General features: G+C 35.7%; 1 protein-coding gene and 1 long non-coding RNA gene across 4 annotated transcripts in view; both read right to left on the bottom strand.

The window, feature by feature from the left end:
• The window catches only part of LOC147569761 (uncharacterized), a 32,783-nt gene that overhangs the window by 5,581 nt on the left and 722 nt on the right, over positions 1 to 26,480 (bottom strand). The gene's annotated exons all lie outside the window — the stretch shown is intronic.
• Positions 16,234 to 19,373, bottom strand: LOC147569762 (uncharacterized). 2 transcript variants are annotated; one of them, XR_015238802.1, is made up of 2 exons: positions 17,168 to 19,373; positions 16,234 to 16,677 (listed from the first exon to the last, which is right to left on the bottom strand). It is a non-coding gene; the product is annotated as an uncharacterized LOC147569762 (long non-coding RNA). The 2 variants fall into 2 exon arrangements; XR_015238801.1 differs by having other exon boundaries at positions 16,234 to 16,680; positions 17,168 to 18,068.

Raw genomic sequence — 26,480 nt, 5'->3', positions numbered from 1 at the left:
ACAAAACCGATGAAGATAGATGAAGAAGACTGGAAGGTATTAGATCGTAAGGTTGTTGGATTTATTCGACAATGGGTAGAACCCAGTGTTTTTCATCATGTATCGATGGAGACTTCCGCTTTTAGTCTATGGAGGAAATTAGAAGAATTGTATGATCAGAAGACAGCTGCCAAAAAGGCTTACTTGTTCAGAAAGCTAGGAAAATTACAATATAAAGAAGGAACCTCAATTGCTCAACACTTGAATGAGATGAAAAGTCTAGTAAACCAGCTTTCTGCAATGAAGTTAGTTTTGGATGATGAGTTGCAGGCCTTACTTCTTCTAAATTCTTTACCAGATAGTTGGGAGACATTGGTGGTGTCTCTTAGCAATTCTGCTCCTGATGGCATAATGCGTATGAATCACGTAACAGGTAGTTTGTTGAATGAAGAAACAAGAAGGAAATCATCGTCAGACGAGTCTCATTCAGAGGCACTTGTTACAGAAAGACGGGGGAGAGGTAAAAGTAGAAAACCTCATAACCGTGATAAGTCAAGGGGGAGATTAAAACCAAAGAAAGAAGTTAGATGTTTTGGTTGTGGAAAAATGGGTCATTACAAGAGTGATTGCAGGAAACCAAAGAAGGAAAATAAAAAGGATGATGAAAAACAAGATAATGTTGCGGCAGTTGCCTCAGGTGATGACATTATCTTACTCTCAGGTTGTGGAGACACTTGCTTAAGTATGGCTGAGTCAGAACCAGAAACGACATGGTTGGTTGACTCAGGTGCTTCGTATCATGCTATTCCATGTAAGGATTTCTTTAACTCTTACAGAACTGGTGACCTTGGCAAAGTCAGGATGGGAAACTTAGGTTTCTCAAAAATCGTAGGAATTGGAGAAGTGAAAATTGAGACGAGCACAGGGAGTACATTGATGCTTAAGAATGTGAGACATATACCAGATCTTCGATATAACCTAATCTCTACCGGAGTATTAGATGATGAAGGGTACCACAGTCACTTTGGTGATGGAAAGTGGAAGCTCACAAAAGGGTCAATGGTGATAGCAAGAGGGAAGAAGTGTTGTACTTTATACAGAACTCAAGTAAAACTGTGTAAAGGAGAATTGAATGCAGTTGAAAAAGATTATTCCACTGATCTTTGGCATAGAAGACTCGGGCACATGAGCGAGAAAGGACTTCAAATCCTTGCTAAACCACAAGACTTACCGAACGTAAAAGGTATAAATTTAAACACTTGCTATCTCATTGTTTAGTAGGAAAGCAACACAGAGTTTCCTTTCAAAGGAATGCATCTGAAAGAAAATCCAATGTTTTAGAGCTTGTTTATTCTGACGTTTGTGGACCTTTAAAGGTCAAAACACTTGGTGGTGCTTTGTATTTTGTTACTTTTATAGATGATGCTTCCAGGAAAGTTTGGGCATATGCCATAAAGACCAAAGATCAGGTACTTGCAGTTTTCAAGAATTTCCACAACATGGTAGAAAGGGAGACAGGAAAATCATTGAAGTGCATTCGCACTGACAATGGAGGAGAATACATCGGGTCGTTTGAAGAGTATTGCAAAACCCATGGTATTCGACATGAACAGACAGTTCCCAAAACTCCACAACAAAATGGTGTAGCAGAACGCATGAATCGCACTATTGTGGAGAGGATCAGATGTATGCTCTCAGAAGCAAAGCTGCCTAAAAGCTTCTGGGGTGAAGCAATGCGTACTGCATGTTATCTGATTAATTTATCACCTTCAGCACCATTAGATGGAGATGTAGCTGAGAGAGTGTGGGCTGGGAAAGAAGTCAGTTATGGACACCTAAGGGTGTTCGGTTGCAGGGCTTTTGTGCATATACCTAAAGATCAAAGAGCAAAGCTTGATGATAAAGCCAAGCAATGCATCTTTTTAGGGTATGCAGATGAGAAATTCGGATACAGGTTATGGGATCCAGTCGATAAAAAGATTATTAGAAGTAGAGATGTGGTCTTTCTTGAAAATCAAACTATTGAGGACTTTGGGAAAGTTGAGAAGCATGAGAATCATAGTAATGATCTCATTGATCTAGATCCACATATCTCTTCTAAGGTTATGCATGATAATGCAGGTGAAGAACAAAATCATGAAGATGAAGCTCATGAAGATGTTCCTATGGGTGATGATGTTGAGCAAGGAACGGAAGTTCAACATGAACCACCAGTTGAATTGAGAAGATCGACGAGAGAGAGAGCACCATCTACCAAGTATCCTCCACACGAGTATGTGATGGTTACAGATAGTGGAGAACCACAGTGTTATGAAGAAGCCATAGATGATGAACACAAGTAAGGCACGCCTAGTGGTGAAAGGATTTGGGCAGAAGAAGGGTATTGATTTTGATGAGATTTTCTCTCCGGTGGTGAAGATGTCCTCTATACGGTTAGTATTGGGATTGGCTGCAAGTATGAACCTAGAAATTGAACAACTAGATGTCAAGACCGCTTTCCTTCATGGTGACTTGGAGGAAGATGTGTATATGGAACAACCAACAGGGTTTGAAGTTAAAGGTAAGGAACACTTGGTTTGTAAGTTAGAGAAGAGTTTATATGGGCTGAAACAAGCACCAAGACAGTGGTACAAAAAGTTTGAATCATTCATGAAGGATCAAGGGTATCACAGGACGGCTTCAGATCATTGTGTTTTCGTTCATAAATTTCCTGATGGAGATTTGATTATACTTCTACTTTATGTTGATGATATGTTGATTGTTGGTCAGGATGCTAATAAAATTAGCAGGTTAAAGAAGGAACTAAACAAGTATTTCGATATGAAAGACTTGGGTCCAGCAAAACAAATTCTTGGCATGCATATCTCTCGTGATAGGAAAGCTGGAAAACTTTGGCTATCACAAGAAAGATACATTGAGAAGGTTCTAGAAAGGTTCAATATGGACAAGACAAAACCAGTGAGTTGTCCATTAGCCAGTCACTTTAAGTTGACTCGTGATCAGTGTCCATCAACTAGAAGTGAGAAAGAAGAAATGGAGAAAATTCCTTATGCTTCAGCTGTAGGAAGCTTGATGTATGCAATGGTGTGTACAAGACCGGACATTGCATTTGCAGTTGGAGTAGTAAGCAGATTTCTTGCTAATCCAGGCAAAGAGCATTGGTTAGCAGTGAAGTGGATTCTGAAGTATCTTAGAGGTACGTCTAAAGCTCGTATATGTTTTGGTAATGATAAGCCAGTATTAGTCGGTTACACAGATGCAGACATGGCAGGAGATGTAGACTCTAAAAGGTCCACATCAGGCTACTTATTTACACTTTCAGGGGGAGCAGTATCATGGCAATCTAAATTACAAAAGTGTGTAGCTTTATCTACTACAGAGGCAGAATATATTGCCATTACAGAATGTTGCAAGGAGATGTTATGGATGAAGAGACTGTTAGAAGAACTTGGTATGAAACAAGATTATTATGTTATTCATTGCGACAGCCAGAGTGCCATCCACCTCAGTAAGAATTCTAGTTTCCATTCCAAGTCCAAGCATATAAATGTGAGATACCAGTGGATCCAAGATGTTCTTGAAGAAAAGGTGTTGAAGATCGAGAAAATTCATACTGACGACAATGGTTCAGATATGATGACAAAACCATTACCCAAAGGCAAACATGAGCTATGTAGCAGTGTTGCAGGTTTGGGGATGGTAGGTCCCTCTTCATAAGTCGGGAGGGGGAGTTTGTTGGGGTCCCTCCTTATAATTAAAGGACTCCTAGTTGGAATAGGATTTCCCTTATTCCTTGTTTGGGGAAAAAATAGAAACTTCTATTTTTTCAAGCCTAAAAAGGAATTCCTATTTCTATTGGTAAACCTCCTTATTTATTATTATAAAAGGGAAGGAAAGGGAAGAGATTATACACAACAACTTCCAGAACAAAGAGAAGTCAGAGAAAGAGAGATTTCTGAAGTGGTTCTTTCAAGAGAGATTGAAAGAGCAGAATATTGGTTTGAAGAAAAGAAGATTATTAATCTTGTGAAGCAATTTAGTTTGTGGTTATCTTCTTCAACCTTTAGTAATCTAGGATTTGTTCAAATCCTAAGGAGTAAGAGATTTTATTTCTTTGTTTCTTTGTTCAGTTTATCCACCATAGGTTTGGTGAAGAGTTGTGTAACCCATTATTTAATTATAGTGGAAGATTTCTGGACTAGGTCCCGTGGTTTTTTTACCTTCTAGTTAGGAGGGATTTTTTGCCACGTTAAATAATCTTGGTGTCTCTACTTTTACTTTCGCATCGTTTATCTTCATATTCCTGAACAAGTTAATTAGGTTATTTTTCCTAACAGTGTAAAGCTTAAAATAAACTTTGGTTTGAAGCTCAGCTTTTGTGCTTAATGATGGTGTTGGTAGTGGTGGTGGTGGTGAGAGAAAGAAAGAGATATCAATCCAACGAGTCAAAAAATTTGCTTCTACACTTAAAACCTGCGGCGGAGGTGATGACGCTCCTATCAATCCAACCATGAAGAAGAAGATGGTAGAGAAAATAGGAAAAGATGTGGAAGAGTAAGATGGATCCGTTGGTTCCGACTCTGAAGAGATGGTTCAGAGGAAGATGAATCTGGTAACTCGGGTTCTGGGGAGGACAACGAAGAGTGATATGAATTTCAGTTTTTCAAGTCACAATATTTACTTTCTGTTCGGATTATGTTACTTACTTTACGGTGATACTACGTTGTTACCGATAACCTTTATTTTATGTGTGGTTTATGTTTATGACTTGACTTCAATTTAATTCAAACGTCTTATTCACTAGCGTCCCTTCAATTACAATTATTCATACTATTATCATTTTCTCCAAAATAAGTTGTTCAAGTCCGATATAGAAGAAAAGTTCAAAACGTTTTAAATTCATACTGTTATTGTTTGCTCCAAAATAAGTTGTTCAAGTCCGATATAGAAGAAAAGTTCAAAATGTTATAAATTCATACTGTTATCATTTTTTCCACGACAAATTGGCATAATCGAACATCATTTGCCACGAAAATCTTGCATAACAGGACAAGTTGCCAGATTTCGTCGCAACTTAGCTTCTGTTATGCCATTTTCTCGTAGCTTTCCGGCAAAAATATGGCACCACAGAAGGTAAGTTGCGACGAAAATCTGGCAAGTTGTCTGATTACGCTAGATTTTCGTCGCAAGATATATTCTGTTATGCCGAATTTTCGCCCAAAACCCTCGAAATTAGCTAGTTAAGTCTTTTTTTAAATTTTTATGAGTATTATATATCAAAAAAATTAAAAAATAGGAACTATATTCGCTGAAAATAATGAAATGCAAACATACAATTTTTTCTACAGAAAAAAATAACTAAATAATATGGTGTACCAATAATATATTACACCTGAGAGTTGAAAATTATGGGTGTATGATAGATATTTTAGGAAGATCAGGATGTTTAGAAGAAGCTAGAGATGATAGAAGACAACCCCAATGAAGCTAATGGGATAATCTTGAGTTCATTTTTGTTTGCTTGCAGTTGCCATGTAGACATTGACAAAGCCGAGAAGATAATGAAGATGGGATTCGAAATGGAACCATTGAATGATGGGAATTACATTATGATGAGGAATCTGTATGCAGGGGAAAGAAGATGGAGAGATGAAAGGATGATGAGGAAGAACAAAGCCAAGAAAGAGCATGGTTGCAGTACTATTGAAGTAGATAGTAGAGTTTGGGAGTTTGTTGATGGAGATAGAACACATACAGAATGGTAACTAATTGATCGTTTCTTACTACAATTACATGTTCATATGAAAGGAGAAAATAGTGATTCGGACTAAAAAAAAACAATCGAGGAATAGGGTTCACCGGCAAACCCTCTTGTAAAGAATGTAGGATAATCCCACATGGATACATGCAGAAAGAACCGTTAAATATTTGCAAAATCAAACTCTTGCAAACGTTTGCAAAACCGAAACCAATTTAAAGAAGAAAAAGAATAGATTTGAAAAAACAAAAAATGAACAAAATATGGAGGTGGAGATCAGAAGATTCAAAAAACAAAATATGAATACGAAAACCAGAAGATTCAAAGATAAAGATGAACAACTTCGTAGAAGAAAAGATGAAATGAAGATTCAAAAAGAAAAATAATCCAGTGCAAAACAATGAATATGGTGACTGGAAAGAAGAGAATATTCTCGGGTGATCCCGTCAAAAGAGAGTCCAAAGTGGAACACTAAAAAAAGGGAGTCCAAACAAAAAGTCAATTATATGAAAGGGGTACAGATAACAACAAATCTCCCTTAAATCTTTTTTTACACTGTGTGACAGTCTACCTATGAATTGTTTCAAAGCTTAAAAAACACATCAATTTTTTTCATTGTTACTAGTTGTACACGTTATAAAAAACAATTTTCATCAATAATTTAAATATATATATATATATATATATATATATATATATATATATATATATATATATATATATTATATAAAACAGAAGGGAAAACGATGACTGGGACAAACATCCTTTTTTAATAAAGGATATTGTCTAGAAGCCCTTCTCAAAATTTCATTATATTCCTTCGTAGAAATAAAGTTACCTATTTAAAAAACAATGATCCTTTCCTTCTTAAAAATAAAATAACTAATTTAAGAAAAAAGAAACAAAATAAATTTCAAGGGTTAAAAAAAGAAATTAAAATCTTTTCTCTCAATAAAATAATAACTAATTTAAGAGAAAAGAAACATGAAAATAAACAAAAAAATAATAACTAATAAAAATCTCTCTCTCTCAATAAAATATAACAATAACATTTGATTGATACAAGTCTCCTTCTTAGATATAAAACAATTTTTAAAAAAAATTGCAAGAATTTAAGAAATAAAATAACCAAAATATAGATTGTATCCTTTTCTATTAAAATAACCTAAATTTACATGGTATCTTCTTTTTACTAAAAATTGCACCGGGTTCTTTTAACAAAAGAAAAAATTTGCACTGGTTTAATTAATAAAATAGTCTTTTTTTTTTTTAATGAACTTATTAAAAGTAACCTATTTATACATAGGATATAAAATTTGGTTTAGAAATTTCTCTAACCCCTTTAGAAATTGAAATCTCTCTTTTTCTCCAATTTCTTATTTCTTCGGTCTCAAGGGTTTAGTACTCATATTGATATTGTACGAGTTATTTCGATCTTCGATCTCGCACGGATATAAAGTTTACGTTCTAAATATCATCTCTTTCTAGATTCGTTTAAGGTAAAAAAAACAAAAAAGAAATTGAAATGGCAAATTTTGAAGTGTGCAGCAAAAAAAGTTATATCTATATTTGTCTGATGGTTGCTGAAATGTTGTTTGTTGTTTCTACGAGAAATGCAAATGGAGTCTCTTGGAGATAAAGTTTATGAGTGTTACGAAGAGAAAAAAAATACAAATTCTCGGATATTAAAAAACTTATGTAAAAGAACTGAAACTATATATGTTTTTCTTATTTTCTTAATGTACCATAATTGATGTATTACATTCGATTGATCTAAATCTCAACTTATTTATATTCTTTCTTAATGTAAAAGAATCTGTAAAATGATTGTTGCTTTATCTTGATATTAATATTTTGTACCGTATATTACATTTATATGACAATTTGCTTGACTCCAACAACAATTTCGTTAAATTTGATTGATACAATTGTCCGTGCCCTGGGGCACGGGTGATACCCTAGTATATATATATGATACAATATATTGTAATAGCAAAAATGTTCTATTAGACAACAAAAACTATAACATAAAAAACAATTTAATCTTCAAATTTATTAATGGGTTCAGGGGCGTAACCACTATTTTCATCTAGCCGGAGAGACTTAAATAAGAAGTATTAAAGACTAAAAAAAGTTCATCTGAATGAGAGTTGTTTATATTAAAGTTTATCTCCATGGATTATAAATTTGAAACAAAAACTATGTCTAGTTTTATTTGTTTGTTTATTTTGAATTTTTGGGCTTATAGCCCAAAAAACGGGTCCTAATAGCAGATATATTCCTCTCTAATCCTATAAAGGGTTTCAAAACCAAAAAAATAATATAAATGGATATCTAGTCTATTTAACCTCATCTAGAGAGAAAACACAAATCCCTAGAATACATATTAATTTATAATACTTATACTAACCTTCTTTATATATAAAATCTAATTTACATTCTAAAATCTAAAATATATTTTTTTCATTTTTATCTCCACATTCTCTCTCCAATCACGTTTAAATTCAAAGTAACCACTATCTTTAACATCTTCCGTAACTGAAATTTAGAAACTTTCTCTCTCTAAAAACGAAAGCTCCAATAAACCTCCATTAATCTCACCAGCAGTACAAACTACCATTGTTTCATCTTCATTACAGCAGCAGTAAAAACCTCCATTGTTTATCAGGTTTTAAACTGTGAAACTCTTTGTTCGAACCATTGAGATCTAATATTGCTTCTCAGGTTAAAGAATCATATCCTCTCTATATCTCTAACATTAAACATATCATACTTTGATTTTGTTTTCAAATGTTGTTTACTAATTCATTAATTTCGTATTTGTGAGGTTTATTTTCTCTCTCTAAGATATTCATAACTGTATATGATCTTGATGTTTAATCCTTCTTTACTGATTCCTTAAAATAGATTATGATTTGTTTTCATCCGATTATCATATCATTTTTCATTAGATTTAGGTTTAAGCTTCTTGATTTTCTGATATTTCTTCACCTCAAATCTTTGATTTCGTACAATTTTATGAACCATGTGTTATTCCGTACGTTTATCATTACAGAATATACAATATAGGTAATTTACTGTAAATTTTCATACTTTCTAGTACATTACGCAAACATCTTCCGTACCATGTTTTTATAAGATAATGTAAAATACGCGTAATTTGTTATACATTGTATATAATTTATAATAAATTCTAAAATATCGTATAAGTGCACATAAATTATGTATTATTTATTTACCATTACGCGTACTTTTCACCCAAAACAATAGCCTTGTTAAGCTTACCAAATTACTCAAAACCTTCAAATATTGTCAAAATTTTACAAACATTATATATAATTTACGGAACTGTACATGTAGTTTATAATACAATATATGATTTTTTGTTTAATGTATGTGTACTTATGTGTGTAGATTTAATATAACAGATGGAATTTCAAACAGAATCATCAAATCAAAGTAAGTCAACGAAACTAAAATCTGATGGCTGGGATAAAATATTTACTGAAGTTGGTCAGTTGTTTCTTGGTGGTGCAAAAGTATTTAGACATGCTCTTCGACAATATAGTGTAACCGTTGTTTGTCCTGCTCAAGACTACAAATGGAGAGTACATGGATGGACACCATTTTTGAACCAGAGAAGATTTTGTACGGTTTTTTTTGTAACGGAATGTAAACGATGTGTAATGAAAAAGAAATTATGTGTAATTTAGTGAACATGACCCACATACATTTGATAAATTACGTTGTATACATCACAAATGATGGTTTCATCGTCATAAATAACATATAATTTACGTATTTGTTTCATAATTTGTATTCGATGTGTATTTATGTACGAGTAAAAACGAAACAAATGCTGCTGTAATGTTTCCAGAAAAAATATACTATTCCAAATCTGAAAGTTAAGTGAGAGAAAGTGATATATACGTTTTGTATATTAACCCCAAATCACGCTAAATTGATCCTAGAAAATATACTTTTTCCAAATGTGAAAGTTAAGTGAAAGAAAAGGATAATAGGAAAGAGAAAATTTGATTTCCAAATCTGTTTAGAGGAGAGAGAAATTATGATTTGAGAAAATATTTGATGTCCAAAACGGTTAAGAAGAGAGAGAAAAATCAATTTTGCTCTTGCTACCGTTGGCAGCTTTAAATCCCCCAAATCATGCCCGCTCACATTAGAAACTTTTCGGATTCACCCGGAAAATTAAAAATCTCGCGATTTTTTTGGATGGGACATGGACGGTATAATTTCATTAAGTATGTGTTATTTCTGTCCGTAATGTAAAAGGACTAAATATCCATATTTATGGAAGATTGGATCATATACCTTTTTTGAACATTATTTTGGTATATATACCCATGAACCCTTTTTTTTTTGTTGAAAGAGTTTTATTTGTTGCAAAAATGAGAGTTTTTTATATAATGGGATTTTTGAGTTTACGCCAGTAGTGGCTAATTGAGTTTCCCCCTGCGTCATTATCTATTTAGTTTACCCGCTTCCGTGAGCCAACTTCTGTCATTACTCTGTTAGACCCATTTTTGGTGACCAAACTGCCCCTTCTGAGCGTAAATTGCGAAACTTACCCCCGTCAGACACATCAACCTGTCATTATCTATTTGTCTAGCCTTTCATTTTCTCGTAGATTGTATACCATGCATGAATGCAACTTCTTATTTGTGTTACTTTTGTATTAGTGGACATGGTTTTTGGATAAATTAGGCATGATTGATGGACAGGTTTTATTTTGGAAGTTAGGCTTGCTTTAGAACATATTAAAGTGCTTCATATATGTTCCTATTATTCAATACAAATTATGTGGTTTTGAGAATGATTTTTAGACTTGTTTAAAAATGGCTTTTATTTAGTTATTTAGTTTGTTCCTGCATTTGTCTGAGTTTATTTGACCCTCTTTAGTATAAATTTAGATTTAATTTGGTACTTTGTTAATTCGTTCACAATCTTAGAAGAAAGAAAAAAAGGGATAAAAACGATTAAGAAATCCTAGAAAAGAAACAAAAAAAACATGAAAAAAATTATTTAAATAAATAAATATTATTTATGTAGAAGTAAGAGAAAGAAATTGACTAAGTCAACTTCATATTCCCATGGGGTGGGTTGGTGACTTTTGGGTCAAATAATTGATCGGGGCGAGTGTGCCTGACGGGAGTCAGGTTCGCAATTTACGCTTAGAAATGACAGTTTGGTCACCAAAAGTGGATCTAACAGAGCAGTGAGGCAGTGACGAAAGTTGGCTCACAAAAGTGAGTAAACTAAATAGATAATAACGCAGGGGGTAAACTCAATTAGGCACTACTGACTGGGGGTGGGGGGGAGTTAACCGAATAATCCCTTATATTATAGATAGTACGATGACATTTAGGGTAATAATACATGTGTGCTTGGGTAGGGCAAGTCCAATGTGGGGCTCGGGCTCCCAATTTTGGGAGTCCTTGATTTTTAGGAGCTCCGGGGCTTTTTTCAATTCCAACGTCGGGCTCCTAACAGGGGCTCCCAAATCTAAATTATGTACGTGTGTAATGTACGTGTGCGAACTTTTAATTTCAATTTTCAACTATAAATTATTAATTTCAAATATAAAATTTAATATTATGTTAGAGAGAGAGAAGGAATTTTGAAAAGATAAAAAAATTTTAAAAAAAAAAAATTAGAGAAATGGTTGGAAAAATAAATTTAAAACAATTTATATTTTTTGAAAAACAAAATAGTTTATAAAAAAAATTTAAAAAAATAAAAAGAAGTGGGGTAGATCCCCCCAAATATGGCCGTTCGGAGACCCCCAACAGTCATATTTGGGGCTGGGAGCCCCCCAGCCCGGGCTCCCACAAAAACTTAGGAGCCCCAGCCCCCATTTTTGTACTTTCGGTAATGATTTCACTTATATCTAATTATTAAATTAAAAGGGGAAGAATGACATTAGCGGCAGCATTAAATTTCCAGTCAATATATAGCCACAAAACGAAAAACCCTAGCTTTCCCCCTTTCTTGTCCACAGGAAACAAAGAAATTGAAGGGTTTTTGATCGATTTCGGAACAGGGTTGAACTCTAATCTTCTAGGTGACTACAAGTCTTGAGGTATGTATCTTCATCTGACATTTTAACACTCTGAAAATTCTCAAAGCTATACCTTTTCCAGATAAATCTTTAACAAATTTTAGTTTTTTTTTTTTCCAGATTCATCTTCCTTGTGAGTCATCCTGGTTGGGGGAGGGGAGGGTAGGACAACCCCCAGGAGCTATTATGGAGTTCTTACTTCCAGATGGTATAAAAGATGATATAATCTTTAGCATCCTTTTGAAGGTACCTTTAAAATCTCTAATCAGATTTAGGTGTGTAAGCAATACCTTGTCCAATCTATAATAACAAACCCTAATTTTCTTAGAATGCAATCCTCTTACCAACACAACAACTTCAATTTTATCTTTGTTGGTAATCACCCATCAACAATTAACTACCTTCACTTAATTGCTTATAATCCATCATCTTCATTGCCATCTTCATATGATAAGCCTATTAAACTCTCTTCCCAATTCCTTGATAATGGGTTTGCCGTTATTGCTTCTTGTAATGGCTTGCTTTGCATAAAAACTTCTTCCCATGAATTTGTCATTTTGAACCCATCTACAACTGAATTCAAGAAAATTCCTTCACCAACAAAATTTCAAGTTGAAGAACAATTTCCCCAAGAATCTGTTTTTAGTTACGATCCTGTCATTGATGACTACTTATTGGTAAGAGTAGTAAAGTTTCCTTCACTCTCTGATGCTAAAGTACAAGTCTATACCTTAGGATCAAATTCATGGCGAACCATACAATCCGATGTCGTATCTAATCTTATTATGAAGCAGTACCGATCCCATGTGGTGTTTGTTTATGGAAGTTTGTATTGGATTACTAAAGACTTCTTAATCTCTTTCAACGTTTCTAATGAGAAAATTCATAAACTACCATTACCTGCTGCCTGGAGTGGTAGCAACTTGTGGGCAGGTTCAGAACGGTAAGGAAGTCATGGTCCACGATGATTAACCCTGGAGGAGGGATGCCGGCGGCGATCGTACTAGGGGAGGACATCATCTTCCATATCCTCTCTTTCCTACCTTTAAAGTCAGTCATCAGGTTCAGAACGGTAAGGAAGTCATGGTCCGATGAAATTACAACCCCAACATTTCTTGGTAAGCTGAGATCCTTTAATCGTAACAATTTAAATTTCCTTCTTACTAGTGGTAGAGGTGTACCTGAACATCTTTACACCATGGCCTACAATCCATCGTCCCAACCATTGTCCTTTGACAATATAATCAAATTAGTTTCCCCATCCTTCATTAACGGTTGTTGTTATATCTGGTCTTCAAATGGATTGGTGTGCGTTGTACTCTTTCATGGTCTTGTCATATTGAACCCTACAACATATGAAATCAAAGAAATCCCACATGCACCATTGTTTGAGTACGAGGGTGAGGGTGGAGAGGGAGAATACATCCACTATGATTATCGGTTTTCTTTCGATCCTATAGTCTCCGATTATGTAGTAGTAAGACTGGGGATAAGATTTCCGCAAGTCCAGTAGTGGACATTAAAGGCTAATCTTTGGCGAACTATTAACTTTGATGCTCCTCCTACAATTACGTGGAATGACTACCGCGGTTTCCATGGGATATTCGCCTATGGCAAAGTATTTTGGGTTGATACTAATTTCGCTGAATTTCTATTTTCTTTCCATGTCTATCGTGGAGAGTTTGGTGAAGTTGTCCCGTTACCTCCTGAAATGGTGGGACAATCTATGGTCTATGATATGACTTCAACTAGGTTGAATACATTGGAGGAGTACCCTTGCCTCCTCGGACATGTGGCTGCGACTTCCATTCGATTATGGCTGCTTAAAATGGAAGGAATCACCTTATTTTGGGAAGAGTTCACCTTAAAATACGCAGCCATAATCGAATGGAAGTCGCAGCCACATGTCCGAGGAGGCAAGGGTACTCCTCCAATGTATTCAACCTAGTTGAAGACATATCATAGACCATAGATTGTCCCACCATTTCAGGAGGTAACGGGACAACTTCACCAAACTCTCCACGACAGACATGGAAAGAAAATAGAAATTCAGCGAAATTAGTATCAACCCAAAATAGTTTGCCTTAGGCGAATATCCCAGGGAAACCGCGGTATTCATTCCACGTAATTGTAGGAGGAGCATCAAAGTTAACAGTTCGCCAAAGATTAGACTTTAATGTCCACAACTGGACTTGCGGAAATCTTATCCCCAGTCTTACTACTACATAATCGGAGACTATAGGATCGAAAGAAAACCGATAATCATAGTGGATGTATTCTCCCTCTCCACCCTCGTACTCAAACAATGGTGCATGTGGGATTTCTTTGATTTCATATGTTGTAGGGTTCAATATGACAAGACCATGAAAGAGTACAACGCACACCAATCCATTTGAAGACCACATATAACAACAACCGTTAATGAAGGATGGGGAAACTAATTTGATTATATTGTCAAAGGACAATGGATTGTAGGCCATGGTGTAAAGATGTTCAGGTATACCTCTACCACTAGTAAGAAGGAAATTTAAATTGTTACGATTAAAGGATCTCAGCTTACCAAGAAATGTTGGGGTTGTAATTTCATCGGACCATGACTTCCTTACCGTTCTGAACCTGATGACTGACTTTAAAGGTAGGAAAGAGAGGATATGGAAGATGATGTCCTCCCCTAGTACGATCGCCGCCGGCATCCCTCCTCCAGGGTTAATCATCGTGGACCATGACTTCCTTACCGTTCTGAACCTGATGACTGACTTTAAAGGTAGGAAAGAGAGGATATGGAAGATGATGTCCTCCCCTAGTACCATCGCCGCCGGCATCCCTCCTCCAGAGTTAATCATCGTGGACCATGACTTCCTTACCGTTCTGAACCTGATCACTGACTTTAAAGGTAGGAAAGAGAGAATACGGAAGATGATGTCCTCCCCTAGTACGATCGTCGCCGGCATCCCTCCTCTAGGGTTAATCATCGTGGAAGACGGATATTTTTTCGGTTCAGTAAACCCCGATTTGTAAGAGACAAACTCCCTATCTCTTTAACTAATTAGGGGTGGTTTGTTAAGTTTCTCATTTTAAATTTATATTGACCTTGGGGTGTGCCTTTAAAAAAGTCAAATAAGGACTAAGGTGTAACATTAAAAGGAATAAACCATCACAATGGGACTAGTCTTTTTTTTTTTGAATGAACACAATGGGACTAGTCAGGATGCAAAGCCAAGGCAGCAAGGTTGTGTGCCCCCCCCCCCCCCCCTACGTATTGGAATTTTCTGGGACAGTATCTCAAGGCTATAGATGCTCCCCACCTGTCCTCTCTCTCTTAAGTCAGTTGATTTTCGTACTCAAGCGCCACGACACCTCTTGATCAAGATCGATTCGAGAATTTACCTGTTTTTCTTGGTTTCCATACTGTTCTATTCATGTCGGAGGGATTGTGATGCTACATATTGTTTGTTTAGGTCGTAACCTCATCAAAATAATTTGCAATTAGATTGACATTCCAACAGTGAGATTCTTGCACTATTAAATCTGACACCCAAAATATATTCGAAGGTAAATTAGTTACAGTTATAAGAAGATTATCCAGGGTACATGGAATCCAAGGGTCTGATCTAATTTCGACTGATGACCCATCAACAATCATCTACACGATATTGTGTCTCGTCTTTTGTTTTAGTTCTGCTAATGTTAATGTTAATGGCATGCCAAAATGTAGAAGAAGAATTTGACTTCTTGGATAGCCAAGATTATATTCAAGTGGAACTAGGTTGGGTTATAGATCTCCAATCCATTTTGGCTCTAAAGGATTCATTGAAATGTTTTATGGATCTTATACCTAGGCCTCCCTTGCTAAAATGCAGAGAAGATTTCAAATAGTTGACCTGAAAAGCTAGTATAATTTATGTGTAATGTGTATTTGCCTTTCCCTTTCCAAATAGGGCGATAAGGGACATCCCTGTCTGAAGCCTCTACAAGTTGTGAAGTCGTCCACCAGCTTACCATTGAGCTGAATAGTAAATCTGGTTGTAGTGAAACAGGACATCATGAGACTTAGAATAGTGCCTGAAAACCCTGAGGCCTGTAAGACCTGTTCTAGGAAAGTCAGTTCACTCTATCATAGCATTTCGCCATGTCCATTTTGAGTGAGAAGGCACCTTTCTTGGTTTTAGAATTGTTCATGGAATGTAGTAGTTCTTGGGTGATAATTATGCTATCCATGATTTGTCTGTTAGGCACGAAAACAATTTTTTTCTACGTCCAACTAATACTTTCCTATAAGTACGGTCTAATTCGATTGGCTATTAATTTAGTGATGAATTTATGAACCAAATTACACAGGGAGGTTATTAATCACAGAATTTATGTTGGTGAACACTAATTTCTTAATTAACTAACACAAGAGTCAAACATTCATTACTTTAAAAAGATAATCAAGGGAAGAGATTGGTTAACTTCGAGAAAAAGTAACAAACAAGTCAAGAATTAGGTAAAACGGAATGGACCAGATCATGGGCCGAATTGTTTGCTTTGCTTCGACATCTCAGATCATTATTCTCCAAATATAAGAGCAAGAATAATAAAATAAGAACAAATTGAAATGCATCCCAGACAATAACAGTTCCCCAAAATCACCTAAACTAATGAATGAAAAAAAAAACTTGAAATAATCACATTTTAAAATTAAATACCCTCAATTAAGAGATTATATACTTAATGTTTATTAACCACACTGCATTTCTTCCTGATCTCTCCATGTTTCCCAGTGAGAAGTTGAACTTCACTCAACTTAGTCATCGATCTGCTGAAATCTCTAAAGAACGTCCGCTTATGGAGCATCTGGTTAACCATCGCCAATGAGTATCTGCTGTAAGAAGAGTAGGATAGGACATAAAAAGACCACACGAAATAGGATGTTCATGAACTCGGGTTGTACTTTAGAACAATATAATTTTGACTCTAAAAATAGTTGACAAATTGCTAAATAAGTACCAAAAACAATTCTGTAATTGATTGACTAAATCTAATCTAACTTACTATTGTCGTTACATTTTCCAGATATGCAGTCCCTAAAACATGTAAAAAAGAACATTGATTACTCTATAGGATTCGTATGCTAACTAATATTTCCGTGTGAGGGTAAAGTCGTTTAGATGTATAAATCGAATCAAAATTTGTCTTGTATACATCTATTTAAAAGTAGTTTGCTTGCATTGGGATGATATTGAAGGATTTTGTTTTGTACAAAAGAAATTCTTATTTTAGGCTCTGGGTGTTAACCCTATACGGCTGGGTATACAACATTAGTTTTAGGTTTGCATTAGTAATAACATAGAAAGAAAGAAAAACTATACCTTGTTGAAGCCTTGAAGGTCAAAAGACCCACTTAACTGAAAAACCCAGCCGCACCCACAGTGCCATTCTTGATGAAGACGGGTCTGCGACAACCAGTGTTGTCGGGGATGCAAAGACTAAAAAATGAATCGGGGGATCTCAAAAGTTGAAGTTGAATCTTATTTCTCAAAAGAACCCGGTAAGCCATAGAAAGTACATTTTCAGGACCATTCTCATAGTTTCGACCCATTTGGGAGTTGAAAATCTGTCAGACCTCCAACTATCTTCAACTTTTATATAGGAGTAATGTATGAACATCTGTTACAAGTCTTGTCTTACCAATAATCCTTACAAGAACACATTCCATCTTTGAAATGGTGGAACCTGATTCGATCACGAACTACTATTTCCAGTTTATAAATCTTCGGTATCAATTTCACTACATTATGACAGTCATTACAAAACCGAAGATTCTTCACAACCCTAAGCGTAGTCCCCGAATCTGTACTAATAAGGCCAAACCCGACTGCCAACTTTTCACTATGATGTCCTAGCGCTTTTTCTTTCTCTTCCTCCTCTATATCATACAATACTATAGATGTCACTGCCAAATACCCATCTTCACCTATCTTCTTTCCCACCCCCTCCAATTTTTCACAAATTTCAACATATCTCGGGTGAGATTTGTGACCCGATATAAACTTGCGAATCATGTTACCAACCTCGATCGAAGTAGAACCTGGGGTCTTCTTAATTCCTTTATCCTTCATAATCTTCCTCACTTTCTCAATATCTTTCCATCTTCCAACTGAAGCATATAAATTTGATAGAAGTACATAATCTCCACTTCCATGAGTTTCCATTTCTAAGATAACTCTTTCGGTCAATTCCACATCCCTGTGAAGTCTACAACCACCAAGCAAAGCTCTCCAAATAACTATATCTGGCGTCATTGGCATACTTCTTATAAGCTCTTGAGCTTCCTCCAAATGCCCAATTCAGCTAAGAAGGTCTACCATACAAGCAAAATGCTCCACGATTGGGGTGATTCAATACTCTTGTGAAATAAAAATGCTTCTTTCCTTCATCTTATAAAAGAATTCCGACAAATGTGACCTTATCGGGTATAACGTACTAGTTCTCATCTGGTTGAAGATATATAAAGCTTTCTCTGTGCGACCATTCATGGCCATCCCATTGATCATTGCATTCCAAATGCAAGTATTCTTTTCCTTCAAATACCCAAAAACATCGAGAGCGAATTCAACAACCCCACACTTTGAATACATATCAATTAGTGCAGAACCGAGAAAAGAGTTCAATTCAAATTGATTCTTTTTAGTAAAGACATGGATCCATTTTCCAGTATCTACTGCTCCTAGACTAGCACAAGCTGAAAGCGCAGTCGCAATTGTCACCTTATTTGGCTTGAAATTCTCGGCTTGCATTCGACAAAATAAATTCAAGGCTTCAACGGGTACTTTGTTTTGCACATAACCAGAGATGATAGCATTCCAAGAAATCAAATCTCTCTCAGGCATTTCCTCAAACACCTCTCTAGCAGTCAAAATATCAGCATTACTAGCAAATCCAACAACCATGGCTGTCCAAAGTATCACCTAATTCAGCATACCCATGAATCAATGAATTAAAAGAGATAACATCTGGATTAGGCATTTCATCAAACAACTGCTGAGCATATCTTATCTGACCAGACAAAGCATAACAATGAAGAATTGAGTTCATCAAAGAGGTATAAAGATTAAACCCAAGCTTGAAAACCATTAAATGGATCTGGGTAATTTGGAAAAGCTTCTTCGATTTTGAATGTTAGAAAAGAAGAAGAAGAGAGAATTGATTTTGATTTCGATTTCATTCAATTATCATTAGCTATTACAATTCAACTCTTGAGTTTAAATAGAGTTTAAGAGAGAGAGAAACAGAAAGAGAAACAGAAAGTAGAGAGAGAGAGAGAGTTAGTTGTAACTAACTCTTTTCTTAACTAACTCTAAAGACTTTCTTAACTAACTCTAACAGTTTCATAACAACTTTTACTAACCAATTACTAACCAATCTTGATTAAGCTAATCTAAGTTATAACCGAGAATAATTACTTATCCTTAACATCCCCCTGCAAACTCAACATGAAAATGAAATCAAATTAGAGCCCATGAAAATGAGAATACCACCAGTGGACTTTCTATCATCTGGACATCCTGCCCAATCAGCATCTGAAAAGGCTTGGAGGTTGCAATCCGAGAAGCCATTAAGAGTAAGAGATGACTTATGAATGGTAAAACAATAATCAATGGTGTTCTTTAGATATCTTAATATTCGTTTAACTGCACTCCAATGATCTTGAGTAGGTTGTTTAAGAAATTGACAAACTTTGTTGACAGCATACGAAATATCTGGTATGGTAATGGTAGCATACTGTAAGGCACCCACTGTGCTTCTATATAGAGTGATATCTGAGTCACTTAAAGGTTCACCCTCATCCAACTTTAGAATTGTGGAAGGAGCCATTGGAGTGGAGATAGGCTTAGCATCATTCATCTTTGTTTTGAGAAGAAGGTTGGAGATATATTGCTTTTGAGAGAGAAGAAGACCATCTGAATTAGGTGTCACCTCAATTCCAAGAAAGAAATTGAGAGAACCTAAATCAGAAATAGCAAATTCTAGTGAGAGAGAAGAAATAGTAGATTGAACCAAAGAAGAGTCACTCCCAGTGATGATGATATCATCCACATAGATGAGAATATAAAGGACAGAAGTAGAAGAGATGCTATAAAACAAAGAGGTATCAGTTTGAGAAGCCATGAAACCTTGACTTATAAGATAAGAGCTTAGTCTCTCAAAGCAAGCTCGAGGAGCTTGTTTGAGACCATAGAGTGAACTTTGTAGCTTGCAGACATGAGTGGGTTTATCTGAATCAATGAAACCAGGAGGTTGGCTCATATAAACCTCTTCCTTGAGAAAGCCATTAAGAAAGGCATTTTTGATATCAAGTTGTCTAAGAACCCACCCTTTTGAGACAGCCAAAGAAAGTATAATTCTAATAGAGACAGGTTTGATGACTGGACTGAATGTCTCCTCATAATCTATACCTTCAACTTGATTGAAACCCTTAGCAACTAATCGAGCCTTGTATCTAGAAATAGAACCATCACCATTTTTCTTAATTCTAAATACCCATTTACAGCCAATAACATTCATAGTGGAAGAAGAGGGAATAAGTTCCCAAGTACCATTCTGAATTAGAGCATTGATCTCTTCAGACATGGCTGATCTCCATTTGGGATCTTTAGAAGCTTGGAGATATGTAGTTGGAGTAATATCATTGGGTGGAAGAGAAACAGTATAAGCTTTTGGTTTTCGAATACCATCTTTGGCTCTGGTTATCATAGGATGAGAGTTCAAAACAGGAGGAATAGAAGATGAAATAGGAAGAGAAGAAGGGATAGGAGTTGAAGATGGAATAGGAGGAGAAGATGAAATAGGAGAAGAAGATAAAATAGGAGTTGAAGAAGAGATAGGAGAAGAAGATGAAATAAGAGGAGAAGATGGGATAGGAGAAGAAGATGGAATAAGAGGAGGGGAGAATGGAATTGAGGTGGAAGAAGAAAAAGATTGAGAAGGAGTGATAAGTGATTGATAGGGAAAAAGAGATTCATCAAACACCACATTAGAGGAGATGACAATATGATGATTGATAGGATTAAGACATCTATAACCCTTATGCTTAGGACTATACCCAAGGAAAATATGACAAGAACTTCTAAAGTCTAATTTGTGTTTATTATAGGGTCGAAGACAAGGATATCAGCCGCATCCAAAGATTTTGAGATAGTTGTAGTCTGGTTTTGTGTGAAATAAAGCTTCAAGAGGAGAGATGTCATGAAGTACTGGAGTAGGCAATCTATTTATGAGATAGACAGCAGTTTCAAATGCAAAATCCCAAAAAGAAATAGGTAAGTTAGCATGAGCTAACAAAGCTAGACCAGTTTCCACTATATGTCTATGTTTTCTTTCCACCATACCATTCTGTGCATGATCATGAGGACATGAAATTCTATGTCCAATACCATTTGCCTCAAGAAACTTGGATACAATTCGAAATTCACCACCCCAATCAGATTGTAGACATTTTATTTTGAGGGAAAAAAGAGTTTCAACATGAGATTTGAAGAGAAGGAAAGTTGAAAATACATCAGACTTATTAAGAAGAGGAAAAATCCAAGTGTATCTAGTAAATGTGTCTAGGAAGGTAACATAGTATTTGTATCCATTAAAGGAAGGAGTGGAAGCAGGTCCCCAAACATCAGAGTGTATTAAGTCTAAAGGAGCATTTACAGAAGATACACTTGATGGATGAAACAGAGAATGGCTTTTGGCCATTTGACAAGAATTACAAACAAATGGAAGAAGAGAAGTAAAGTGAAGGTTATTTGATTGAATTACATGTTTCATTGTTCTGAAAGCTGGATGACCAAGCCGAGAATGCCAATCAGGAGCCAATGAGGAAGCATAGGCAGCACCATTAATATCAGATGAAGGAGTATGAAGCTGAACTTTGTAAAGACCATCCTCACATGGCCCTTGGACAAGCTCCTTGTTAGTTTGAAGATCCTTGATATTAAAATGATAGGGAAAGAATTGAAAATAGCAATTATTGTCTTTAGCAAACTTATGAACAGATAGAAGATTCTTAGTAATAGAAGGAACATGAAGAATGTCCTTAAGTAAAAAGGGATTAGAATCAAAAGATGCATAAGTTGAACCAGTATGAGAAATAGACAAACCTGAGCCATTGCCAATCTTTACTTGACCTTGACCTTTGAATTCTGATTGAATGCTCAAATTTGCTAGTTCAGAAGTGACATGATGAGTAGCACCAGAATCTGGATTCCAAGTGGTGGAGGAAGAAGATGAAGAAGGTGGTGGAGCAGAAGTATATGTGTTATGAATTTCTGGGAAATAAGTCTCATAATCAGTAGAAGAGGGAGAATCGAAGTGAGAGGGAACATAAGATTGATCAGCATCAGAACAGGGATAAGAATGCTAGTAAGCTGATGAGTAATCAGGAAAGTAAGAATGTGAATCATCAAATTCAGTAAGAAAGGTTTGATGATCAGAAGAAGAAGAAGATTTAGGTTGAAATGCTGAGTTATTCTTATTATAACAGTAGAAGGCAGAATGACCTGATTTGCCACAAATCTGGCATATAACTGGAGAAGAATTATTAGGTGATCGACCTCTAATCATATTTCTACCATGAAATCTCACATCAGATCTACCTCTTCCTCGAAAATAAGAAGGAGCTCGATGAAAACCTCTAGAAGAAGAATTTTGAGTGAAATTAATAGAGGAATTAGCAAGATAAAGAGAAGCTTCATGTTGTAATCGGTTTTCTTCAATAAGGAGAAGACCAAGGAGATCATTAATAGAATAATTTTGTGATTGAAGAGAGAAAGCAGCACGAAAGGAGCCATAATCAGAAGATAGACCTCTGAGAATTGTATCACAAAGATCATCATCAGATATAGGTTTAGAAGCTTGTCGTAGTTGTAAAGCAAGAGATTTAGCTTTGTTAAAATAGGTTTGAATGGAATCAGAACCTTTCTTTAAAGATTGAAGATCATGTTTGATGTTTGAAACTCTAGCTTTTGAGTGAGAGGAGTAAGATTTTTCTAGTTCAGACCAGACTTCATGAGAACTAGATAGATCAAGCACTTGACTGTGAGTTTCTTCAGTGAGAGAGGCAAGAAGCCAACTTAGGATCATTTGATCTTGTTTGATCCAATTAGTATATTCAGGATTAAGCAATGGAAGATCTGAATCATGAGAACGAATGAATTTGGTAGGACAAGGAGATGAGCCATCCACAATACTAAGAACATCATAAGAACGTAGTAGAGGAAGGAATTGAGATTTCCAAAATATGTAATTTGTGGATGTTAGCTTATTTGAAACATATTGGTTGACAGTAGAAGGAGATGGAAGAGTAACAAAGGAAGAAGAAGAAGAAAAATTTGGAGAAGAAGAAGAAGAACCAGTAGCCATTAATGGAGAAAAAGAGAAAATTTCGTTGATTAAAAGAAGAAAAGAAGGAACAATTAGAAAAAGGAACAATTAGAAAAAGGAAAAGAAGAAGAAAGATTTAGAAAATTAAACCTGATTTGATCGAGAAGACCGAAAAAGTTGAAGGCTCTGTTACCATGTTAGAAAAGAAGAAGAAGAGAGAATTGATTTTGATTTCGATTTCATTCAATTATCATTAGCTATTACAATTCAACTCTTGAGTTTAAATAGAGTTTAAGAGAGAGAGAAACAGAAAGAGAAACAGAAAGTAGAGAGAGAGAGAGTTAGTTGTAACTAACTCTTTTCTTAACTAACTCTAAAGACTTTCTTAACTAACTCTAACAGTTTCATAACAACTTTTACTAACCAATTACTAACCAATCTTGATTAAGCTAATCTAAGTTATAACCGAGAATAATTACTTATCCTTAACATTGAACAAGCCTTCAGAAGGAATTGAAATGTAAATTGATCAGCAGAAAGGAAGCGCATTTTGGTTGCGAAAAAGGCGAAAGCATAATCAGGGTCAGAGGATTTGGAGTAAGCTAAGAGCATGGAATTGCAGAGATAGAGGGATGATTGTAGAGGAGGGGGTATGAAAGAGGAGTTGGGCATGGATTTGTTTGAGATGTTTAGTTGTTTTTGTTGATGGAGATTGCAAGAGATTAATTAGGGTTTTTCTTTGGTTAATTAGTGCAGTTGAGGAGATGTGTTTGGGTTGAAAGATCATTCCTATTACTCTCTCCAACAAAATTAACTGTAATTTGAATATGAATACCGACTGTTATAAGATGAGAGAGGGCCCTAAATCCCTACCCCTTTTCACTCTTACACCCTGCTTACACTTATTTATAAGGAGTTCTTTCTGATTGCTTTAGGGTTGTTTGGTGAAAGTTATATGTTAATTTTAGCCAAAATGTACAAACCACTGAAATTTGGGTGAATTTTAATCGGGCCATTGAATTCACGTCACGTTCACTCTTTCGATGAAATAGGATTAAAATTTGGGTGAATTTTAATCGAGTACCCATTCGGTGTTTTTGTTGGTTACCATACTATCCTATCTCGTTGTTCATGTCGAGAGATTGTGATGCTGCATATTGCTTGGGTAGTAACCTCATCAAAGTCATTTGCAATTAGATTGACATTCCAACACTGAGATTCCTGCACTATTGAATCTGACACCCAAAATATATTCGAATGTAAATTAGTTATAGTAATAGGAAGATTATCAGGGGTACTTGGAATCCAAGGGTATGATCTAATTTTGACTGTTGACTCATCACCAATCATCCACATGATATTATGTCTCATCGTTTGTTTAGTTCTGTTAATGGCATGCCAAAACGTAGAAGAAGAGTTTGGCTTTTCGAATAGCCAGAAATCATCATTTTGAATATATTTTGCTTTGATTAGTTTGATCAAGTGGAACTAGGTTGGGTTATAAATCTCCAAGGCATTTTGGTTACGAGGGATTCGTTGGCATGTCTTATGGATCTTATACCTAAGCCTCCCTTCCTCTAAGAGTTAGTTAAAATAGGCCAGCGCTTTGGGGAAAGCTAAATGGTTTCCGGGGTGTGAAATTTTAAAGGGAATATGCAAAATTTTGAAAATTTTCCGGGAAACATATTTTATGGGGAATATGTTTCAAAATAAAAATAAAAAACTCTCCACCTCACCTCTCTCCTCCATCTCATGTTATACCTAAGCCTCCCTTCCTCTAAGAGTTAGTTAAAATAGGCCAACGCTTTGGGGAAAGCTAAATGGTTTCCGGGGTGTGAAATTTTAAAGGGAATATGCAAAATTTTGAAAATTTTCCAGGGTAACATATTTTATGGGGAATATGTTTCAAAATGCTCGGCCTTCGACCGGACCGAGACCAACTACATAGTGATATTGTGATTGATTAGTACCAATTGGTAAGAATCGTGAGTTATTGTTCACTCAATGTTTCTAAAGTTCAAGTCTACACATTTGGATCAAATTCATGGCAAACCATTCAATTCGATATCCCATATATTTTTGATATTGAATGGGGGTGCTACTTGCTCGCGGGTATTGTTCTTGAATGGAATTATGGATCTTTTAATTGGATCCCTAACTTATCCAAGAAGTTCAATTTTCTTTCAACATTGTGGACAAGAAACCTCATGAGGTACCCTTACCAGCTGCTAAATGGTGACCTACCAGGTTCGAGACATGATCTTTCACCAACATCCATTTCTTCTTTAGGTAATCTGGTAACAAGTAGAGAAAGATAATCAGTTAGCTCCTCTCCAAGTTTCCAAATTAATAGTTAGAAAAGTTCAAAGTTTGCTTATTTATCACCTCCGGCCAGAAATAGTGCCGTGTAGGCAGATGTATGTTTTTTCTTCAAGTTAGATTCGAATTCTAACTCGAGATGTGATTTGACTGAAACCAGATTTCAGAATGTTCGTCAGACTCAGTCAGAATGGATGATTCGGGTATAAATTTTTTCCTTTAAGACAATATTGCTCCGTTTCGAGTCTCTTCGACGTTGTCTTCAGATCTGGAATCAGAAAACAAATCAATTTAAACCACCACAACAAATGTGAAGCAAGGTTTTCAAAAGATATGTCCTGGAACGGAGATACCTTGTTAAACGGATATTACAAGTTATTTGTATGCTCATTTCGTAAATCTATATTCACACTGAAATTGAGTATACTGCAGCACGTCGATGTTATCTTTCACTTAATTCAGGCAACTTAATTCTAAGATACTTGCCTTTACAAGTGTGCGCGTGAAGTTGTTTAAGGACTGGCGGTAGGTAGAATTGGTCTGTAGATGAAGCGATGCGTGTTCGAAACCTTGAATGGCCGGCCCGGTTGATTGATCAGGAGTCCATCCAGCTTCCTCTGTTAAAAAGAACTAACTATGATATAATAGATGAAGAAGTTACTTAATCAAGCCAGGAATGTGCTCAATTTTGATGATTTTCTTAGGGATGGATACCAGCTTCTTTCTCAAAATGTGGAAAGTTAAAAGTGTAAGTTAGTCATCTAGAGATGGTGATATAAAGATATGCATATTAACACTAAGTATTCTGGCTGGAATCTTTAGGCATTGAATGCCTCATAAAAACCATTAGTATCAAACAGAAAATGGAAGAGAAAACTATCTTTCTAAGAAGAGTGACTACCTTTTGAAAGTCGACATTCCGGTGTAGACAGGCTCGTAGCTTCTCATCAATTGCCTGCGGTCATTCACAACATATAAGCCTCTAAACAG

This window comes from Eschscholzia californica, unplaced genomic scaffold, assembly GCF_041429995.1.
Source record: "Eschscholzia californica isolate CP2 unplaced genomic scaffold, dmEscCali1.0.p SCAF_1, whole genome shotgun sequence".
NCBI lineage: Eukaryota > Viridiplantae > Streptophyta > Magnoliopsida > Ranunculales > Papaveraceae > Eschscholzia > Eschscholzia californica.
The sequence above is the reverse complement of the archived record's forward strand: the minus strand, read 5'-3'. Positions and strand labels throughout refer to the sequence as shown.